Genomic DNA, 24,027 nt, shown 5'->3' on the forward strand with positions numbered 1-24,027 from the left:
CAAAAGAAAACAGAAGAGCATGTGATTTCTGTTGGAAAGAACATCTATTAACATTAGGAATTTACCATTTAATACTCTTCCAAAGAAGTTCAATTATTTTTCCATTTGTTGTAAATTTTAGAAAACTCTATTAACTTGAATCAGAACATGTGGCTAAGTATTGTCATTAATACAATAAATGCATAACTAATAAAAACATTTGCTCCAGTCTATCTAAAAATCTGTTTGAACCACTCATTCAATTAATTTGCTTTTATTTGGAAAAGTTCATAAATGGGATATTCAAAGTAATGAAATATTTGGACCCTTTGGAGTTGTCATATATAGCAATCAATTATCAGTGTTTAGAGACTCATAGTGTAATTAAATTCACTTAATTTAAAGCTGTAATAAACAGAATTTAGGCTGCCATAATGAATCAGAAAGTTATAGAGGACCATGTATTATTATGATAAACTATCACTATGTAGAACTTGAACAAATATAGGTATTTGGGCTTTCTGGTTAAGCGGTTCTAAATGAAAAAAGTCTACCAAGAAATGACCACTTTCATCCTGAAACAACACTCGAAGATTTCTGGGAATAGTTACAGTATGTAAGAAATGGGATGGAAAAACAATGTCCCTGGGTACCATTAGACTCATTGGCCCTCACATTGGTCTCCCTCATATATATGGAATCTAGAAAAAATGCTACTGATGATATTATTTGCAGGGCAGGAATAGAGACACAGACATAGAGAATGGTCACATGGACATGGAAAGGGGCGGGAACAGGAAGCTGAGATGAATTAGTAGCATAGGATTGACATATATACACGACCATGTAGAAAATACATAGCTAATGGGAAGCTGCTGTACAGCACAGGGAACTCAGCTCCGAGCTCTGTGATAAGTTGGGGAGTGGGGGTGAGTGGGTGGGGAAGCTGGAGGGAGGCTCAAGAGGGAGGGGATATATGTGTGCATGTGGCTGATTCACATTGTAGTACTGCAGAAACTAACACAATATTGTAAAGCAATTATACTCCCCACCCAAAAAAAAAAAGGAATACAGAGGAAATATAGAGATCATGTGTGTACAAAGCTTATCCATTTGCACTAGAGCAAGCTCAAGCATTATCCCATTTGGAGAATGTAATTGGGGGTGGGATAAAGGCTAAGGAAAAATTATGCTTCTGAGTCTGTGAATACAATTCCCAGCAACAGAGTAATTCCACTTTATCTCCCATTGTTCCTTCTTATTCCCAGAAGCTATGGCCCCTCTCAGCTAATGCAGAGAACAATCATGTCCTGGATACCTCAAGGAATTCCAATAGGAATACAACAAAAATCTTTTTTATCCGGAGGCTTGGGGGAATTTTTTCCTGAGATGCAGAAGGAAACATCAATGACTCTCTCCATGGAGTCCATGGGAGCTACACCTAATTTCTTCTTTATCAGAAGAAGCACTTGACTTAGCTACATTGAACCACTGTCTTGATAAAATTGTGTCTATAATGGTGATTATTTTGTATTTGTTTTCAAATATAACTGATATGCTTAAATTTAAAAAGGACACTGTTCAATGTTTATCCTCTTACTATGAAAGAATACACTTTTTCTTCTTAAATACAGAAATTCTATTGCTACAGTCTCAGCAAAAATTGAGGGATTATCTGAAATTCATGGCTTGTAACCCTTAGGGCACCAAATAGTTCTTATGTTAACTTTTATCAAATGCTAAAATCAGGCTACATAGTATTAAACCTATCTAACCTTCAAGGATTCATTAAGGAAAATCAGATGGGGAAAAAAAGTTCAAAACTGTCAAAGGATTCATTGGTTAAAATATTTATATGTGCTACGCGTGCATATCTGCTAAGTTGCTTCAGTCATGTCTGACTGTGCTACCCTGTAGACTGTAGACTGCCAGGCTTCTCCTTCCATAGGATTCTCCAGGCAATAAAACTTGAGTGGGTTGCTATGCCTTTCTCCAGGGGATCTTCCCAACCCAGGGATCGAACTCAGGTCTCTTTCATTGCAGGCGGATTTTTTACCATATGAGCCACTAGGAAAGCCCTATTTATATATGCTATTTGTCAATGTTATTTATGATTTGATGAAATCAGAAACAGTGTAGAAGTTTTTCAGAAATTTACTAGTCACTTAGGTTGCCTTAAAAATGGAAACTATTTAAAATTATTAATACCAAATTATTACCATAATAAAACCTCTCAGTCTTGAAACCAAAGATGAAAATAGCTTGGCCTTATTCATATAGGAGCAGGTAAAAGGTGTTACAGATTGTGAAAGAAACTATGAAAGAATGGAAAAATCACTGAATTGAAAAATACTAATATAATGAGATTGGAAAGTAGATTCTCATCACGAGCTCAGCATAGTCTATTCATTTATCTTCTTTTTGAGGTCAATTATTTTGTTGGACTCAGAAATTAAAGCTTAATTTATTGAATACAGAGTACTGCCTTCAGCAATGAATTGTCAGTAATCAATAGGGTGGTCTGGATTTGCAAGAGCTAAACAAAAGCGGGGATTGTTATATTCTGGTACTCGTTGCTCTCCAAAGATTTGAGGTATAAATGCTTTACTGTAGGGATGAAAATTTTGTTTTTTTTATTTTAAAATTATTATTTTTTTAATTGGAGGATAATTACTTTTCAATGTGTTGGTTTCTGCCTGTATTTCTTTTATTGAAAGTAACATTCCTAGTGTTTCCTCTTCTGACATGGGGAAAATATTAGTCTCTGACTACTTTGCAGCAAAAAGTTAAAATCATATTGACCACTCACTGTGATTTGTGGTTTGTTTCTTTATTCCAAAATTAGTCATCATAATTGTATGAATATAGAAACTTAGTTATCATATTTCCATAAATATGGTTCAAGAAACATTTTTTAAGATGCCATGATTAAATTTGTGACTAAGGGTGTGTCATTGACTCAGAAGTTTGTTCTCAGTTTTACTGGTCCTCAAAATTCAAGTTATTATTCCTTGTTCAAAATCATTATATGGTTTAGTGATCTCACAGTCAAAGTTAATATTTGGTACTAAAGGATGCTAATACATCAGGCAATTATGACAAATGTTGGTACCTTAAAGTACATTGATCTTAGATCTTATGAAAGATGGGGATCTGAGGTACTGAGGCAAAACTAATATCCTCCAAAAAATAAGTATACTCATTTCGTTTTTATCATGCTCATAGACTTAAACTTTCACCTTTTGAAGGGTGACTCTTTAAACAAAGTATTTTATGCTTGAATGAAAACTCTCTCAGCAAACCAAACAAGATGGGGATTAGGAAGACAGTTACCAGACCCATTTTGCTGAGAAAGTATTATGCCCAAAAAGCATAGAGAACAAAACTGAATAACCATATAAGGAAAGAAACATGACTCAGTCTAACCCTTTGCTTAATGAGTAACGGCAAAGCTCACATTGGATACAGGTTTCGGTCAACAAAAATTCTTATCTGCAAGAAAGAGTTTGGCAGGTAAAAATGTTTTTATTTTTAAAAATTTTTTTCTTCCCCAATCACAAAATATACATCAAAGGTGATTGCTTAGGGCTCAGTTATGCTTTATAGCTGCACAAAAGAACTTTTTTCCAGCCAGCTGTAGCCTCTGGGAGGATTTTATTCATCTAGAGGGGAGATGTGGATGTGAACATCTGTTTGCTGCGGGGCAGACTGCCCCAAGTGGGAGAGCAATCTTGCAGATAAAAACCACCACTGTTCCAAAAGCAAAAAAGAAAGTCTATGCACACCGCTGATGGTTTGGAGAGACCTCTAAAGGGGCAAAAATCAACTCCCAGGAGCCAAAAGGCGCCCTAAGGGTATCTATGGAAGGCTTCCATTTATTGCCGCCAATGAATGGATCAAAACGCCAGGTGCACACAGGACCAAGGGGAGGTGCAAGCAAGAGGAGAGAGAGAAGCAGATAGAAGGTTCTCAAGGAATTTGCAGTCTGCCCCAAACAGCAAACGCTAGGCCCGCTTAAGCTGGAAGTGCTGACTAGTTGATATTACTGTAGCAGGATTGGGCATGGCGACCGGATCAAGCACTGCTCAGCATTTACCTAGAAATTGTAGTGTTTTCCTATTCTCTTCTCATGCTCTCCAAAACACTCCTCACTGCCAACTCATTTAAAATTAGTGCTTCAGGTTGGTGGTGTAAATTCACATCATCATAGTACCCAGTGAGTGAAAAGCTCTGGTCACGAGTCGGTGGAAACTGTACCTACACATGATCACAGAGTCTGTCCCACTAGGGGGAGCAGGTCTATTCACTTTGCTTCCCTAAATCCACATATTTGTGTTGAGTTTATTTCTCTCCTAATCTCTTCTTTCTGCCCTCCCCTCCACAAAAGCATGCCCTATCAGTTCAATCAGCTCACAACCCAAGCTTTGGCTAAGAAAAACTCCAAGTTGCTGGCATGGAGGGTAAATGATTCAGAAAGCTGATCTCAGACAAGGGCTATGATTCAGACACAGGAAAGCTATGGTCCTGCCCTCTACCCAGGCCCTTTTCAAGGTTAAGGGAATAGAAGAGTCCTTCACTCTGCACACACCTGTCAGCTTTCAAGCATATCTCCTCCTTTCAAAGTCTCCTTGCTTACATCCAACTGATGTGACCACCAGGGAAATGCCGAGTTAAGAGGAACATTAAAGGAGAAGGAATCCAAGTGCCATTTACTCTCTTCTCCAGCAGACTTTGAGGGCTAAAGGCATGGTTCCTAAACACTCCCTGCAGGGTGAGACTATAAGAAGATCGGCGCTGCTCAGGGAGTCCATGTTGGATGAAAAGTCACCCTTGGCAGATTGAAGCTATGTGGAATGCATGATTCAGTGCTACTCCTCTACATCAGAGGTCTCTGCCCCAAAATTATTGACATTTCGAGCAGGACAATCTTTTTTTAAATTAAAAAAAATTCAAAAAATTAATTAATCAAATTTATTTATTTAATTTGCTGCACTGTGTGGCTTGTGGGATCTTATTTCCCTGACCAGGGATTGAACCTGGGCCCTCACAGTGAAAATGCAGTGTCCTAACCACTGAACGATCAGGGAATTCCCTGAGCTGGACCATCTACCTTGAGTGTCTGCCCTGTGCACTGTAAGACAATAGGTAGCACACCTGGCTTCTGCCTATTAGATGCTATTGGCACATCCTCCCTCCAGCTGTGATGACAAAAATGTCTGCAGACATAACTGTCCCCAGGACATGCTCACTTTCTCCATTGAGCTCTACTCATCTGCTAAAAAATCCCAGAAGCTTAGAGACAGGCCATTGAAACCTTCCAAGAAAAGACCAGCACATTTCAACACCTCATCAGATTATTTACAAGATAAGTTCCAGGAGCTATGTGTGCTTTGAATGAAAGGAGCTGAAGCGCATATCATATTCACAGGTAAGCTTGTTAGTGACCAAAATTACCATCTCCATGTATGGGGCCTGCCATAGGGCAGAGCCTTAAAAAGAGGTGACTAGACGGTGAACATGAGCACCCAGTGAAATACATCCTGACTCCATCTGGATGGAGCTCCTCTTAGGAAGTGATAACATTGCGGCCCCGCCTTAGACGGAAAGAAATCCTACCACTGCATCTTAGAGCAGATAAAACTGATGGGCCCTCTTGTCATCCTCCAAACTCATGTATTTCAGTTCAGTTCAGTTTAGTCGCTCAGTCGTATCCGACTCTTCATGACCCCATGGACTGCAGCACACCTGGCCTCCCTGTCCATCACCAACTCCCAGAGTTCACTCAAACTCATGTCCATTGAGTCGGTGATGCCATCCAGTCATCTCATCCTCTGTTGTGCCCTTCTCCCACCTTCAAACTTTTCCAGCATCAGGGTCTTTTCCAGTGAGTCACTTCTTCGCATCAGGTGGCCAAAATACTGGAGTTTCAGCTTCAGCATCAGTCCTTGCAATGAATATTCAGGACTTATTTCCTTTAGAATGGACTGGTTGGATCTCCTTACTATCCAAGGGATGCTCTAGAGTCTTTTTCAACACCACAGTTCAAAAGCATCAATTCTTCAGCTCTCAGCTTTCTGTATAGTCCAACTCTCACATCCATACATGACTACTGGAAAAACCATAGCTTTGACTAGATGGAGCTTTGCTGGCAAAGTAATGTCAAAGTTACTCAGTAAAACTATGAGCCATTCCATGTAGGGCCACCCAAGAAGGACAGGTCATAGTGGAGAGTTCTGACAAAATGTGGTCCACTGGAGAAGGAAATGGCAAACCACTTCAGTATTCTTGCCTTGAGAACCCCATGAAAAGTATGAAAAGGCAAAAAGATAGGACACTGAAAGAGGAACTCCCCAGGTCGGAAGGTGCCTAATATGCTACTAGAGATCAGTGGAGAAATAACTCCAGAAAGACTGAAGAGATGGCACCGAAGCAAAAACAACACCAAGTTGTGGATATGACTGGTGATGGAAGTAAAGTCTGATGCTGTAAAGAGCAATATTGCATAGGAACCTTGAATATGAATCGAGGCAAATTGGAAGTGGCCAAACAGGAGATGGCAAGAATGAACATCGACATTTTAGGAGTAGTGAATTAAAATGGACTGGAATGGGTGAATTTAACTCAATTGACCATTATATCTACTACTGTGGGCAAGAATTCCTTAGAAGAAATGAAGTAGCCATCATAGTCAACAAAAGAGTCCAAAATGCAGTACTCGGATGCAATCTCAAAAATGACAGAAGGATCTCTGTTCATTTCCAAGGCAAACCATTCAATATCACAGTAATCCAAGTCTGTACTCCGACCATTAATGCTGAAGAAGCTGAACAGTTCTATGAAGACCTACAAGACCTTCTAGAACTAACACCCAAAAAAGAGGTCCTTTTCATTATAGGGGACTGGAATGCAAAAGTAGGAAGTCAATAAATATCTAGAGTAACAGGAAAATTTGATTTTGGAGTACAGAATCAAGCAGGACAAAGGCTAATAGAGTTTTGCCAAGAGAATGTACTGGTCATAGTAAATACCCTCTTTGAACAACACAAGAGAAGAAGACTCTACACATGGACATCACCAGATGGTCAAACTCATGTATTTATACCTATATAAATATTAAAGGGCTTCCCTCCTGGCTCAGACAGTAAAGAATCTGCCTGCAATGCAGGAGATCTGGGTTTGATCCCTGGGTCGGGAAGATCCCCTGGAGAAGGGAATGGCTACTCATTGCTATCTTCTTTCCTGGAGAATTCTATGGACAGAGGAGCCTAGCAGGCTACAGTCCATGGGGTTGCAAAGAGTTTGACATGACTGTGCGACTAATATTTCTACTTTTCAAACAGTCATATCCTCCCATGCTCCAAGTTCATTTGCATCTACATGCGAAATGCCTGGTGGCCTCCGCTCAAAAGCTTGCTGGCTATCAAGACAGTGCAGCCAGACTCTCATTTCCTGTTTGGAGGCTCTGTCTGTCCAGATCTACGCTTTGCCTGGTTTCATTGCTGTCTCTCCTGCTGCTGGCTCTACTGAATTCTGCCCTCGCAGCCCATGATCTCGCCAAGCTGTCTGTGTTCCCATTCACTCCCCTCCTTCATTCAAGCAAAACCTATCACGAGTTAACACTCAAACCGCACCGTCTCCTATAGTGAAGCCTTCTTCCATTCGGTGATCAAATAAACTCAGTTTGCAACTTTGTTGTTGTTTTCAGTAAGCAATAAGACGCCATGTTTTATTTCTTCATTATTCACATGAAAGAACTATGTAAGGGAAAGAGGACAACTAATTTGAATAGACATCCGATTATATTATCTTTGTAGTTTTTCTTAAACATCAGTTGAATTTTTGTGTAGAAACAGACCCTCAGTAGGAACTTTTTAAAATTATGGGGTTGAAATTAAATATAATTATTTTGAAAGTAACAACTTATTCAATGAGGGAGAAATCAGAATCTGGAGTTATTGTGAGATGAAGCTGCTGTTAGCAAAAATTAATTTGGGATTTGCTATGTCTTTATCTCTTAATTCATACTTTCTCTTGCTCTGTGTGTACATGTGTATGTTTTCAGATAATGTTTATTATATTATAATAAGCATTATGATTTACTCAATCAATTCATGCCAGGAATTAATAAATGCCTACATAATTTCAACCACCACCACATAAAATTTCAAAGGGAGCTAATAGTAGTAATTTATAAATTTCCTGTTTGAGGGATTATTATACCCAAGTAAGCATCCCCACCCCTAATACATCTGATTTAAAATGCAGTCAACATGGCAATGGAATATCTTAATTATTTCCATTTGTACCTGATACATTTTTGGAGGAAAGTTGAGATACTTAAATGAAAATGACAATTTAATTAGAAACAATGAATGATGATAATTTCAACATAACTAGAGATGGGACCTAGGAAGTTGCCTGATGTTTATGAGCTTTTCATACATCGCATGCATATCAGATATTAGTATAGCTATTTTGCAGATAAGGAAGTTGAGGCCCAGAAATGTTAAACAAGTTGCCCTAGACCACTGAACTGGCATATAACCCAGAGCTCCAAACCAGTGCTGACAAAGGTGAGTTCTAAGAAACAACTGGACAGCAGGGAAGCTTTGCTGTTTATCCTCTATGGGTGCTGTGCTCAGTCGCAAAGTCGTGTCCAACTCTAAGTTGCTAAAACCCTATGGACAGTAGCCCACCAGGCTCCTCTGTTCATGAGATTTTCTAGGAAAGAATACTGGATTAGACTGTCATTTCCTCCTCCAGGGAATCTTCCTGACCCAGGGAATAAATCCATGTCTCCTGCATCTCCTTCATTAGCAGGCAGATTCTTTACCATTGAGCCACATCAAACAAACAAAATATAAACCAACAATGACTAAGAAATATGCAACAGAGATCTCATGTAGTTCAAAATGGCCCAAATATGTAATATTCAGCCCGTTACAGAAAAAAAATTTGCCAATCCCCGGCATAAACGGTCAAAATCCTAAGTGAAATGTTTGAAGATAAAGTAATCAAACAAAACGTATTATGCCTTTGAATTCTTGCAAGTAGGAAGACAATTTAATTATTAGTCTGTTATCTCTAAGTAGTAGAATAAAAGTTCCTTTCCTCCATTATTTTATCTTAAAAAATTCACTCAGACAACTCTGCAGCCCATTCATCTCTTTATATTCCACTGCAAGGTAGGTACAATCCAAAAGTAAATTCTTAAATCACTTAAATGATTTAGAGGATTTAGGTGACTTTAGTGATTTTAAAGTAGACGCCCCTAAATTTTTCTAGGATTGTGGTTTAATGAGTCCTTGGAGATTTTCATAAGGAGAATATCTTACCATAAACCTGGAATTTAAAGTAGACAGTATAAAATGAAAAAGGAAAAGAAAAATAACCATTAGGTTAAGGTAAAAATATATATTTTTAAACTCTCTGCTCATGACAATTAATGAAAAGAGAAATTTAAACTATCTTTTAACAGCTTACAAGGCTCTACAACACAATACACTGCTCATAATACATCCAAAATAATTATTTAAAAAAATAATAAATAGCATCAGTTGTTAAAAATATTATAATGCATAACTCAAAAGTTCCTCACTCTTTCAATCCAAAGGCTACTGTCATTATATTCCTCCCATTGTGTGTTGGAAACTCTTGTAGATTATATCTAAATAAGTAGAAACAAGAATTTGGAGGAAATACTCCTAATCAATAAATTGAAAACAGACCAAAAACCCAAAGATACAGTAAATGTATCTTTAAACACATTATTCAGCTAAATTGGACATCACCATTCTATATTCTTACAGGTATCTAATCCAATTGACTAGAGTTTTTCAAGAAGAAATTTTTAATAAAAAGTCCACAGTTTATAATCAAGTGTGTTTGTTTAAAAAAGAAAAATCAACATCTTCCAAAAATCCTTTAATTCTCTACTACTAAGGTAAAGTCAATGGAAGAAGTCCGATGCCAGGAGATTTTTCAGAATCAAATGTGTATTCAGCATCAAAAAGAAAAGTTACCTGGAAGCAGCAATCTGTAACTGGCTGATGTAGAGAGATTTGAAGCAAGAAGGTGGATTATAGAAATCGTTGATTTGAATTCACATTTCACAAGGTTAAACTTTATCTAGACTTAGTGACCCTTTACACATTACCTTGACAAATGTTTTATTTCTTGGTAGGTTATTTCTCCCAAAGATCTCTTTTAAAATAAGAAAGACTGATTAGGCCACTTATGATCAGAAGGTGGTACAGATAAACCATTAATTCTGGGAGTCATGCATTTAAGTTTGTAATCTGCTGACGGTTGCTCCCAAAAGCAAACAACCGTTTTGAGTCTGCAGACTGTGTATGTATCTCACCCTAAGCAATGCATGTGAAATTGAAAGCTGGGATACTTTCTGAATTCACCTTCATCATCACACACCTCCTTAGCATTAGCCTACAGTGTTCTTTAGGTCTTGTTTTATTCCCCTCAGATGCCATTAACCAGAGCATCCATTTAACCCATTAGGTACCTAAGCTACAGATCTTGAAATCATTTCCAAGTTTTTGTCTTCCTCAACTGAAGAAAGCAATGAAGCTTCCAAATCTGGATAGTATATTGCTCTGTTCACAAATCCAGTTCTTTGTCCAGTTCTCCTTAGTCCTTCACCCAAATACTTGTTGGGCCAGAGAGTGGAAAAAAGTCTCTCGAGTCCCAGAGCACTGAGAGTGAATTCTGGGAAGTGAGGACAAAGCTGGTTTGCAGAAGAAAAGTCAATGATAAGGACCTAGGGTTATGATGACGAGAGACTGTAGGTTTTTAGGGACGGTAAGGAAGAGGGGTCAAGTGAAATTGCCTTCATCCTCCCTTTTCCGCAGAATACAGGTCTTCTCACTCTTCACTGCTCAATAAACTCACGTAAAACCTGAAAAATTATATTATGGGTGTGATTTCAGATTAGACGCTGTGACCTAATGTAGAACTTAATGCTCCTGTAATGCATTTTTGCTTCTGTACTTTGCTTGCTGCTCGTAAAACCAAAGTTACTCCATTTTAAGACAAGGTTGTTTTTAAGTAAAGATTCCTAAAATTGTAAAAAAAAAAAAGCCTTAAGATGAAAAAAAAAAAAATCTTGACATCAGGCTGCATTCTAGACTAAATCATGATTCCTGGGAGTGATATCCAGGTGGTGGCATAACTTCAAGCTAAGCAAGTGATCCCAAAGTACAGCCAAGACTGAAAATCACTTCAGTTCTTTGGTGTTCTCTATAGGATAGTGAATGAGGAATTCCCCAGGTCGGTAGGTGCCCAGTATGCTACTGGAGATCAGTGGAGAAATAACTCTAGAAGGAATGAAGGGATGGAGCAAAAGCAAAACCAATACCCAGTTGTGGATGTGACTGGTGATAGAAGCAAGGTCCGGTGCTGTAAAGAGCAATATTGGATAGGAACCTGGAATGTTAGGTCCATGAATCAAGGCAAATTGGAAGTGGTCAAACAGGAGATGGCAAGAGAAAACATAGACATTCTAGGAATCAGTGAACTAAAATGGACTGGAATGGGTGAATTTAACTCAGATGACCATTATATCTACTACTGTGGGCAGGAATCCCTTAGAAGAAATGGAGTAGCCATCATGGTCAACAAAAGAGTCCAAAATGCAGTACTTGGATGCAATCTTAAAAACAACAGAATGATTTCTGTTCGTTTCCAAGGCAAACCATTCAATATTACAGTAATCCAAGCCTATGCCCCAACCAGTAATGCTGAAGAAGCCGAAGTTGAACGGTTCTATGAAGACCTACAAGACCTTTTAGAACTAACGCCCAAAAAAGATGTCCTTTTCATTATAGGGGACTGGAATGCAAAAGTAGGAAGTCAAGAAACACCTGGAGTAACAGGCAAATTTGGCCTTGGAGCACGGAATGAAGCAGGGCAAAGGCTAATAGAGTTTTGTCAAGAGAATGCACTGGTCATAGCAAACACCATCTTCCAAAAACACAAGAGAAGACTCTACACATGGACATCACCAGATGGTCAACACCGAAATCAGATTGATTATATTCTTTGCAGCCAAAGATGGAGAAGCTCTATACAGTTAGCAAAAACAAGACCAGGAGCTGACTGTGGCTCAGATCATGAACTCCTTATTGCCAAATTCAGACTGAAATTGAAGAAAGTAGGGAAAACCATTAGACCATTCAGATATGACCTAAATCAAATCCCTTATGATTATACAGTGGAAGTGAGAAATAGATTTAAGGGACTAGATCTGATAGATAGAGTGCCTGATGAACCCTGGACGGAGGTTCGTGACATTGTACAGGAGACAGGGACCAAGACCATCCCCATGGAAAAGAAATGCAAAAAAGCAAAATGGCTGTATGAAGAGGCCTTACAAATAGCTGTGAAAAGAAGAGAAGCGAAAAGCAAAGGAGAAAAGGAAAGATATAAGCATCTGAATGCAGAGTTCAAAAGAATAGCAAGGAGAGATAAGAAAGCCTTCCTCAGTGATCAATGCAAAGAAATATAGGAAAACAACAGAATAGGAAAAACTGGAGATCTCTTCAAGAAAATTAGAGATTCTAAGGAAACATTTCATGCAAAGATGGGCTCGATAAAGGACAGAAATGGTATGGACCTAACAGAAGCAGAAGTTATTAGGAAGAGGTGGCAAGAATACACAGAAGAACTGTACAAAAAAGATCTTCACGAGCAAGATAGTCACGATAATGTGATCACTGACCTAGAGCCAGACATCTTGGAATGTGAAGTCAAGTGGGCCTTAGAAAGCATCACTATGAACAAAGCTAGTGGAGGTGATGGAATTCCAGTTGAGCTATTTCAAATCTTGAAAGATGATGCTGTGACAGTGCTGCACTCAATATGCCAGCAGATTTGGAAAACTCAGCAGTGGCCACAGGACTGGAAGAGGTCAGTCTTCTTTCCAATCCCAAAGAAAGGCAATGCCAAAGAATGCTCAAACTACCGCACAATTGCACTCATCTCACATGCTAGTAAAGTCATGCTCAAAATTCTCCAAGCCAGGCTTCAGCAATATGTGAACTGTGAACTCCTAGATGTTCAAGCAGGTTTTAGAAAAGGCAGAGGCACCAGAGATCAAATCGCCAACATCCGCTGGATCATGGAGAAAGCAAGAGAGTTCCAGAAAACCATCTATTTCTGCTTCATTGACTATGCCAAAGCCTTTGACTGTGTGGATCACAATAAAGTGTGGAACATTCAGAAAGAGATGGGAATACCAGACCACCTGACCTGCCTCTTGAGAAACCTGTATGCAGGTCAGGAAGCAATAGTTGGAACTGTAAATGGAACAACAGACTGGTTCCAAATAGGAAAAGGAGTACGTCAAGGCTGTATATTGTCACCTTGCTTATTTAACTTATACGCAGAGTACATCATGAGGAACGCTGGGCTGGAAGAAGCACAATTCGGAATCAAGATTGCTGGGAGAAATATCAATAACCTCAGATATGTAGGCAGAAAGTGAAGAGGAACTCAAGAGCCTCTTGATGAAAGTGAAAGAGGAGAGTGAAAAGGTTGGCTTGAAGCTCAACATTCAGAAAACAAAGATCATGGCATCTGGCCCCATCACTTCATGGGAAATAGATGGAAAAACAGTGGAAACAGTTTCAGACTATTTTTTTGGGCTCCAAAATCACTGCAGATGCTGATTGCAGCCATGAAATTAAAAGACGCTTACTCCTTGTAAGGAAAGTTATGACCAACCTTGATAGCATATTAAAAAGCAGAGACACTACTTTGCCAACAAAGGTCCGTCTAATCAAGGCTATGGTTTTTCCCGTGGTCATGTATGGATGTGAGAGTTGGACTGTGAAGAAAGCTGATCGCCGAAGAATTGATGCTTTTGAACTGTGGTGTTGGAGAAGACTCTTAGTAGTCCCTTGGACTGCAAGGAGATCCAACCTGTCCATTCTAAAGGAGATCAATCCTGGGTGTTCATTGGAAGGACTGATGCTAAAGCTGAAACTGCAATACTTTGGCCACCTCATGCGACGAGTTGACTCACTGGAAAAGACTCTGATGATGGGAAAGGTTGGGGGCGGGAGGAGAAGGGGACGACCGAGAATGAGATGGCTGGATGGCATCACCGACTCTGTGGACATTAGTTTGAGTGAACTCCGGGAGTGGTGATGGACAGGGAGTCCTGGCGTGCTGTGATTCATGGGGTCGTGGAGAGTCGGACACGACTGAGTGACTGAACTGAACTGAACTGAACTGAATCCTTTCACTTTAGGTCAATGCATGACTGTTGGTGAAATGCGCAGGGCAAGGAGAGGAAACGATGGTGAGGCAAGCCATAGAAGACATCATGAAATACCCTGCCTTCTTCCTCTCACTTATTTCCCCCTCTCTCTTTTTTCACAACAGAACATTAGCATTCTGGTCTTGGGAAGGCAGCCTAGCATGGGTCAAAGTGTCAAGAGTACGAGGAGGGCGCTGACAGTGTTCCTAGTGGGGAAGGGATAAACGGGTCCTAGTCTTTTCCTTGTCCTCCAGCTCTTTTTCCTGTTCTGCCATTTAACACAAACACTCCCCTGGTCACCCTCTGCCTTCACTGCTTACAGGACAAAGGACTTTCCCAGTGGTGAGGGGGAGAGGGGCATACTTTGGATGAAGGAGGAATAAGGTCTAATAATATCTGAATTAATCCATGCCAGAAGAATAGGAATGACTGCAACAGTCTAATCAGGGCATCATTTAAGCACATAACACAGATAACAGAAGTCTGTAGACTCTATAGATTCTATGAGAAGTGTAACCTATAAATTTAGAACATAATTTTTAACATAATTACAAATATGAAATTAGGTATAGGACCTTGAAAAGGGTCTATTCAAGTGAAAGATCTTGAAACATACACTTTACCTTCTTCACAGGAAATCTGCATTCAGTATAAGACATGGTGGCAGAAATTGATAAGGTAGAAAATGATGTGAAAGTATGTACCAAGTACAATTCCAATTTTTAAAGATATAAATACACACATGTTGAGAGAAAAATAAAAATACAAATGCAAAAGCAGCTTACTATGGATAGAATGTTATAGTTCATTTGTATTTTCTTCCCTGTACATTGCTAATTTTCTAAAACTTGCACTATGACCATAAATTGCTTTTATATTTGGAAGAAAGCAACGGATATTATTTTAGCATGAAAAGCCCTCTTAAACACAAAAAATACTGTTTGATGACAGAGGGAAAATACCTAAATGCATCAGTTCAGTCCAGTTTAGTTCAGTCGCTCAGTCGTGTCCGACTCTTTGCGACCCCATGAATCACAGCATGCCAGGCCTCCCTGTCCATCACCAACTCCCGGAGTTCACTCAAACTCATGTCCACAGAGTCGGTGATGCCATCCAGCCATCTCATTCTCCGTCGTCCCCGTCTCCTCCCACCCCCAATCCTTCCCAGCATCAGACTCTTTTCCAGTGAGTCAACTCGTCACATGAGGTGGCCAAAGTATTGGAGTTTCAGCTTTAGCATCAGTCCTTCCAATGAACACCAGGATCGATCTCCTTTAGAATGGACTGGTTGGATCTCCTTGCAGTCCAAGGGACTCTCAAGAGTCTTCTCCAGCACCACAGTTCAAAAGCATCAATTCTTCGGCGATCAGCTTTCTTCACAGTCCAAATTTCACATCCATACATGACCATGGGAAAAACCATAGCCTTGACTAGATGGACCTTGGTTGGCAAAGTAATGTCTCTGCTTTTTAATATGCTATCTAGGTTGGTTATAACTTTCCTTCCAAGGAGTAAGCGTCTTTTAATTTCATGGCTGCAATCAGCATATGCATAGGGAGGGTCAAAAATAAACAAGAAATTGAAGTCAAAAGTACAGAGTAGATCAGCAAAGTAGCAGGGAGAGTTTTGAGTCTTTTTGACTTTAAATCTAGTGGATTCATGGTGATTAGTACAAATAATTAATTAAAAAATAAACAAAAAGTACAATAATGCTCTGAGTAAGGTTAGGAAGCTATCCATTAAGAAGAAAAAGTCAACATTTTTGGTTTTTGAATGAATGCTCTGAAAAAATACAGATAATTTTTATTTATTTCTAGACTGAGAAATAATTCATCTAATTGATATAATCAGCATTCAACAAAATTCCATTGTTCATTATTATAGACGTCAGCTCAAACTAAACTAAAGAAAAAACAACATCAATTTCAGACTTCAGTTATCACGAATTGAAAGTCATTGTTTTCTCTGCAGAGGTTTTTGGCGGGCACTAGTAGTGTAATGAGAAGGAAATGGCAACCGACGCCAGTGTTCTTGCCTGGAGAGGGGCAGCAGAGCCTGGTGGACTGCCGTCTATGGGGTCGCACAGAATCGGACATGACTGAAGCAACTTAGCAGCAGCAGTAGTGTAGTGAGAAGGAAATGGCAACCCACTCCAATGTTGTTGCCTGGAGAATCCCAGGGGCAGCAGAGCCTGGTGGACTGCCATCTATGGGGTCGCACAGAATCGGACACGACAAGACTGAAGCAACTTAGCAGCAGCAGCAGCAGCAGTAGTGTAGTGAAGTCGCTCAGTTGTGTCTGACCCTGTGACTCCATGGACTGTAGCCTACCACGCTCCTCCGTCCATGGGATTTTCCAGGCAAGAGTACTGGAGTGGGTTGCCATTGCCTTCTCCAGAGAATCTTCCCGACCCAGGGATCGAACCCAGGTTTCCCACATTGTAAGCAAGACACTTTACCGTCTGAGCCAGTGGGCACTGGATGAGCATTAATGCAGGATGACAAATTGTGTAACTCTAGGAATGTTTCTATAAACATTTGACAACCAAAAACCTGAAGAAAGTCAAGGCAACTTCCAACCACCTCTGTTGCTCACCCATATTCTTGAGCTTGTTGGATAAGAGTAAGAGGTGGCAGAGATTCCCCAGGTCATACTTTAGGAATAATTTAATTCCTTAAAATTATCAAAGGGAAATGAACATTAACCCCACTTGGCCACATAGATGTTTAACTCAAATATAACTGTATTCTTTTGATGAAAGCATAAACAGTGGATATCCTGGTATAGGTATATAATAAGACTTACAGTATTCATGTGTAAGATATAAATACAAATGAACTTACTTTGATCTAAATTTACTTAAGACTGATTACATTTACTTTGCCAGTCATCTACCAGATTCTTCTTAAAGGTAAAAAAAATGCATTAACCCTGTGTTATATGATGGCTATTTTATTTTTATAACATCTATCATTTGGAATGAAATGAATAAAGCCAATTATTTTAAACATTTCATAAAATATCAATTACTAAGTGCCATATCTTTTATGAAATTTTACAATGCTGAATGTATGTATCCTATTTTTCATAATGTCAGAATTAAAATAAGCCCTAAAGCACATGCTTATTTTGATCCATTGGTATGTTTTAAGTTTACAAATAATTCTTAGATGACCTCTATCCTAACTTCTAAATTATATAAAAATTATAAATTATTATTAAATTACATATAAATTAGAAAGTCATAAAAAGAATATATTCAATTAACTAAAACCACAGACATTATTCTAGACTTTATTGGATATTTTATAATATTTGTTGGCTTGTAGCCATATGTTATACAGTGATACAGCATCACTCTTATTTTATACTGATGTGTGTCATGAAGACCTCCCAAAAGCAATGAGCAATAGTTTTTAAGAAAGTATCTATGTATTATAAATTGTTAATCTCTACAACAGGTAGTCTTAAAACAGCCCTGATTCAGGGGAACTTGTTTAAGAGGCTTGCAAAGCTTTCTCAATATAGCAATCGTTCGTTTTCTATTTTGTTTTGTATTAAATACCCTGAGCTAGGAAAACATGGCTTATTGTGAATGACTCCCTCTGTGGCCATTTCCCCCCGCCTCTTTTTGAACTGCTGATGGTAATGAATCTCCTTCTTCCAGCTCCAACTGCTGGATTCAGTTATCATCAAGAGCAGACATCAACCAGCACTCTTATCTTGCTCTGATGGATAGACTACTAACCTTTCACAAGATTAGAGACACAAGGTGCTCTGGAGATAATAAAATTCAAATAGGTTTATTTCAAAGGGCAACCCAATCTCGCTTTTGTTCATGGGTCACTTGGCAGATCATTTGCCAATGCAGTTTTTGTGTTTTTCCAAGTCAGGTTCTGGTTCATTGTGCCAAAGATGTCAAATTAAGTGGGCTGCAGAAGCCATTTCCAAAGTAAGAACAGGAAAACTTGAGAAATAACATCATTTTAGTACATGTGATGAAACTCTATTGGCCATAATTCTAATTTTATTTTAATTGTACCTAGTGTACTAATAAAGCAAATCAAGCCTAACTATGTTGACAATATCAATAACTTAGTATCTCTGCCAAAATTTTATTTTAAATAGAGCAAAAACTTTTTTCCCAGAGATATTTTAAATGAGTCATAATTAATTGTCCTTACTGTGTTTTACTGATTAAATAAGGCTTTTGAAATGAAACAATTATAATCAATTGCATATTTAAAATAAAATATTTTGCTGGGCTGCTTTTTTCTTTCAATAAATGGTCTTGGGAAAATTGAATGTGTGTGTGTTCAGTCACTCAGTCATGTCTGACTTTTTGACTCCATGGACTTTACAGCCCATCAGTCTCCTCTGTCCATGGCATTCTCCAGGCAAGAATACTGGAACAGGTTGCCATTTCTAACTTCAGGGGATTTTCCCAATTCAGGGATCAAACCCATGTTTTTTGTGTCTTCAGCACTGGCAGGCCAACTGACCACTATCTCACACAATATATAAAAATTAACTCAAAATGTATTAAATACTTGAACTTAAGACCTGAAACCATAAGATTTCTAGAAGAAAACCTAAGCAGCAGCTCTTTCACAACAATTTTACCAGTGAACATTCAGTTCAGTTCAGTTCAGTTCAGTTGCTCAGTTGTGTCCGAATCTCCGCGACCCCATGAATCACAGCACGCCAGGCCTCCCTGTCCATCACCAACTCCCGGAGTTCACTCAAACTCATGTCCACAGAGTCGGTGATGCCATTCGGCCATCTCATTCTCTGTCGTCCCCTTCTCTTCCCGCCCCCAACCTTTCCCAGAATCAGAGTCTTTTCCAGTGAGTCAACTCGTCGCATGAGGTGGCCAAAGTATTGGAGTTTCAGCTTTAGCATCAGTCCTTCCAATGAACACCCAGGATTGATCTCCTTTAGAATGGACTGGTTGGATCTCCTTGCAGTCCAAGGGACTCTCAAGAGTCTTCTCCAACACCACAGTTCAAAAGCATCAATTCTTCGGCGATCAGCTTTCTTCACAGTCCAACTCTCACATCCATACATGACCACGGGAAAAACCATAGCCTTGACTAGAGGGACCTTTGTTGGCAAAGTAATGTCTCTGCTTTTTAATATACTATCAAGGTTGGTCATAACTTTCCTTCCAAGGAGTAAGCATCTTTTAATTTCATGGCTTGTAGCCAGTGAATATTAGGTTGGCCAAAAAGTTCATTTGGATTTTTTCCATAAGATGGTATGGAAAAATCTGAATGATTTTTTTGACCAAACTTATAAAGCACAAGCTGGAATCAAGATTGCCAGGAGAAATATCAATGACCTCAGATACGCTGATGACAACACCCTTATGGCAGAAAGTGAAGAGGAACTAAAAAGCCTCTTGATGAAAGTGAAAGAGGAGAGTGAAAAAGTTGGCTTGAAGCTCAACATACAGAAAACTAAGATCATGGCATCTGGTCCCATCACTTCATGAGAAATAGAAAGGGAAACAGTGGAAATAGTGTCAGACTTTATTTTGAGGGGGTTCCAAAATCACTGCAGATGCTGATTTCAGCCTTGAAAATAAAAGACGCTTACTCCTTGGAAGGAAAGTTATGACCAACCTAGACAGCATATTAAAAAGCAGAGATATTACTTGGCCAACAAAGGTCCATCTAGTCAAGGCTATGGTTTTTCCAGTGGTCATGTATGAATGTGAGAGTTGGACTGTGAAGAAAGCTGATCACCGAAGAATTGATGCTTTTGAACTGTGGTGCTGGAGAAGACTCTTGAGAGTCCCTTGGACTGCAAGGAGATCCAACCAGTCCATTCTAAAGGAGACCAGTCCTGGGTGTTCATTGGAAGGACTGATGCTAAAACTCCAATACTTTGACTGCCTCATGGGAAGAGTTGACTAATTGGAAAAGACCCTGAGGCTGGGAGGGATTGGGGGCAGGAGGAGAAAGGGACAACAGAGGATGAGATGGATGGATGGCATCACTGACTCGATGGACATGAGTTTGAGTGGACTCTGGGAGTTGGTGATGGACAGGGAGGCCTGGCATGCTAAGATTCATGGGGTCGCAAAGAGTCAGACACGACTGAGCGACTGAACTGACTGAACTGAACTGATACCATATATGTATAATATGCCTCCCCAGGAAAGAGAATTAAAAAGAAAAATATATGGGACTCCATCAAACAAAAAGGTTCTGTGCAGCAAAGGAAACCATCTACAAAACAAAACGACAACCTGCTAAATGAATTAAGATATTTGTATCTCATCTATCTAATAGGGGTTAATATTCAAAATATATAAAGTCAGACAGCTCAACAACCAAAGAACCAGATAACTCAACTGGAAAATGAGCAGAGGAGCTGAATAGACATTATGAATTACTTCTATTGAGAACAGCCAAAAAATGTATCTGCTGGCAAAAATACATGGAAAATGTTAGTTGCTATGTGATATCTTTACTTAGGGGAGCCAAATTTGCCATCTCAAAATATGTCTCAAGCATGAGGATTAATTTAGATTATTTTTAAGGTCCAAAAGACTCAGAAGAATCTTTGCAAAGAGTGTGAGCCAGGTATGGTGGGGGAAACATGAAGACATCAGAGTCCACTTTCTGTCCCTTTGTCTCTGCAAGGCCTGGCAAACATTTATCTACCAAATATTTGCTTTTCTATCTTCATGCTAAGCGTCTGCTTCCCCTTTGAAGTCCCAGATCCCTTACCCCTAATATCCTCTTTTGTCTTTCCGTTCTGTCGCTCAGTCGTGTCCGACTCTTTGCGACCCCATGGACTGTAGCCTACCAGGCTTCTCCGTCCATGGGATTCTCCAGGTAAGAATACTGGAGTGGGTTACCATTTCCTTTTCCATCTTTTGTCTTTAGATGAGGATATAGTTAAGGTGAGGGCTTCGGTCATTTTGATGACTTACTCAGTTGTCTTGGGTCTCTCCCATGTATATATGTCATTAATATTAAACTTTTATATGATTTCAGCCTGATAACATGTCTCATGCCAATCTCATTCTTAGACCAGTCATAAGACCAGAAAGAGTAGGAGAACATTCCTTCCTGGCACTTGATAAGAAAGATAATTTTACGTGAAATTAAATATATTGCTGTAAAAATTATATATCTCCTATTCTCCCTTGAGTTGAACAACATTCCCCTCCTATAATTATGTTTGTACAGCTTTATTGTCATCTCTGTCCGTAGATGCTCTTTCAGCAATTGTCGCTTAAGAGTAATACCCCTTCACTGAATGTATATGTAGACTCTGAAAGAAGTGAAGGTGTTAGCTGCTCAGTTGTGTCTGACTCTTTGTGAATGTGGGGACTGTAGCCTGCCAGGCTCCTCTGTCCATGGGATTTCCCAGGCAAGAATACTGGAGTGGGTTCCCATTCTCTTCTGGGGAAATAACCCTCACCTCCCACATTGCAGGCAGATCATCTGAGCCACCAGGGAAGCCCATAAGTAGACTTAACCTTCTGAATAATCGAAAGGCATTGTTGATCTATGTTGACCATGGCTCAGACATGACTAGAGTCTTTCCCTGGCAACAGGAAGTATGGTTTGGGCCAGCGATTCAGTATAAAAGACAGAGTAAGTAGTTGCTACTATTGTAAACAACAACTTTGTTTTCACAGTTTGCATTTATGAAATTTAGTATTTTTATTTCCTTCAGCATATATGTTAGTATTAACCAGTTAGCAATTCCTTCCCAATTAGATAGTGATTCTAATTCGTTAAAACTCATTTTGGATTCCCAATCTTTTTTTCAAAGATTCTGTCAACGAAGCTCCAACAAACTTGAGTTTGTTTCAAGTTTCTGAGCATATTTTATGTTCTCTCATGAAGCTGTTTATTTAAAGCAAAATAAAACAAACAAATAAAATCAATAACAGATCTACAATTGAATCTGTGTAAACTACTAAATAATCGGAAACTTGTCCTGATACTTTTTATTGAACAAACCCAAGAACATTTTTCCAACCAGTTCAATATCCACCTGATTATTATTCCATTCAAGAGATTTTTTGCAAGCTTGTCAATGGCCATTCCATGTGAAATAGCACTGATAACTATGCAAAGGTCAAACTGGCCTGCAACCAATAAGTCTTCCAGTCTACAGGATCAGTCACTTTGTCAAAGAGGGAAATTAGTTTTGTTTGGCATGGCTTGTTTTTGAAGAGTCCATGTTATCTGCCACTTTGTTACACTCCGGGTGCTTGCAAATTGATTGCAGAATAAATTGCTCCTGACTCTTTCTAGGAATGGACCTTAACCCTACAGGTAATTAATTCCAAGATATTTACTTCATTTTCATTCCTTACAATCATCTGCTGTGATTGTCCTGTCCCTAGCTCTCTGGATCTGTGCCAGTTTGCCATAAATCTGCAAATTCACTTAAATGAATACAAGGTAATTTGATGTTGCATTTGATTTGGCACTAAACGCTACACAGTTGTTGACTTCAAAGTCAAATACATAAATCTTTTCACTGCTTAGGAAAAGAGGAGGCATTTCTTCTCGGTTTGACAATGACCATGCAGTCAAGTTCAGATCTATACAAACAGACACAGCATTAAACAAATTGGTTATAAAACCTTTTTTTATTATAAGTATATAAATAGGAAGCTATACATACGCATCTTAAAAAGATAAAAACTTAAAGCAAACTGTAGCTTTTGTTATATAACCTGCTATGGTATTTTTTCAGATCCAGGCATCAGATGTTATCCCCAAGAGCAAAATTTACTTCTACAATACTCAATATCGCACACTTGACTTTGGACTTTGGACATTAATTCTGAACTTCTTTGATTTCAAGAGGTTGAGTCAGATCCATCACATTTCTGTAATTGCCTTTTTGTGAGTGTGTGGTTTAATTATAGGTCATCCTCTGAAAGGTAGCACAATAACAATTTATCAACTTGTTTTAGCTCTCCCCTGAGGAAATGCCATTTCTTATTATTTGAATTTCAAAGCCAGTCACAGTGTCAATGAACCTCCCAAAAGCAGTCACATTCAAAAAAAACAATCTTAAAACCAGGATGGAAACCATTCTTAGTCTGTTTCAAGTTAACATAGGCTTGAAGCTCTATTATTTCATGTGAGTCTGTGTGGAAATCCAGGACAATTAAGAACTCAAGGGTGAGGTTCTGCATTTAATTTACAAAAGTAATGGATAATTTAGGAAGTTGGGATTAACATATACATACTACTATATTTAAAAAGGGGTTCCCAGGTGGCGCTAGTGGTAAAAAAACCACCTGACAAAGCAGTTTAAATATAAGACATGTGAGTTGGATCCCTGGGTTGGGAAGATCCCCTGGAGGAGGGCTGCAACCCAGTATTCTTGCCTGGAGAATCCCATGGACAAAGGGGCTTGGGAGGCTGCAGTCCTTGGGGTCGTCTAGAGTCAGACGTGACTGAAGTGACTTAGCACAACTTATGCATATATAAAACAGATAGCCAGCAAGGGCCTACTGTATAGTACAGGGAACTAGTATATTTAAATGTTGTAATAGGGTCCCGTCACTTCATAGGAAATAGATGGAAAAACAGTGGAAACAGTGTCAGACTTTATTTTTGGGGGCTCCAAAATCATTGCAGATGCTGATTGCAGTCATGAAACTAAAAGACACTTACTCCTTGAAAGGAAATTTATGATCAACCTTGATAGCATATTAAAAAGCAGAGACATTTCTTTGCCAACAAAGGTCCGTCTAATCAAGGCTATGGTTTTTCCTGTGATCATGT

General features: G+C 39.0%; 1 protein-coding gene across 1 annotated transcript in view; it reads right to left on the minus strand.

Annotated features, from left to right (window-relative positions):
* Positions 1–24,027, minus strand: part of GPC6 (glypican 6) — a 1,277,347-nt gene that overhangs the window by 623,728 nt on the left and 629,592 nt on the right. The window lies entirely within an intron of this gene.

This window comes from Moschus berezovskii, chromosome 13 (genome assembly GCF_049115385.1).
Source record: "Moschus berezovskii isolate FMDL1 chromosome 13, NW_MosBer_1.0, whole genome shotgun sequence".
In the NCBI taxonomy this organism is placed as follows: Eukaryota; Metazoa; Chordata; class Mammalia; order Artiodactyla; family Moschidae; genus Moschus; species Moschus berezovskii.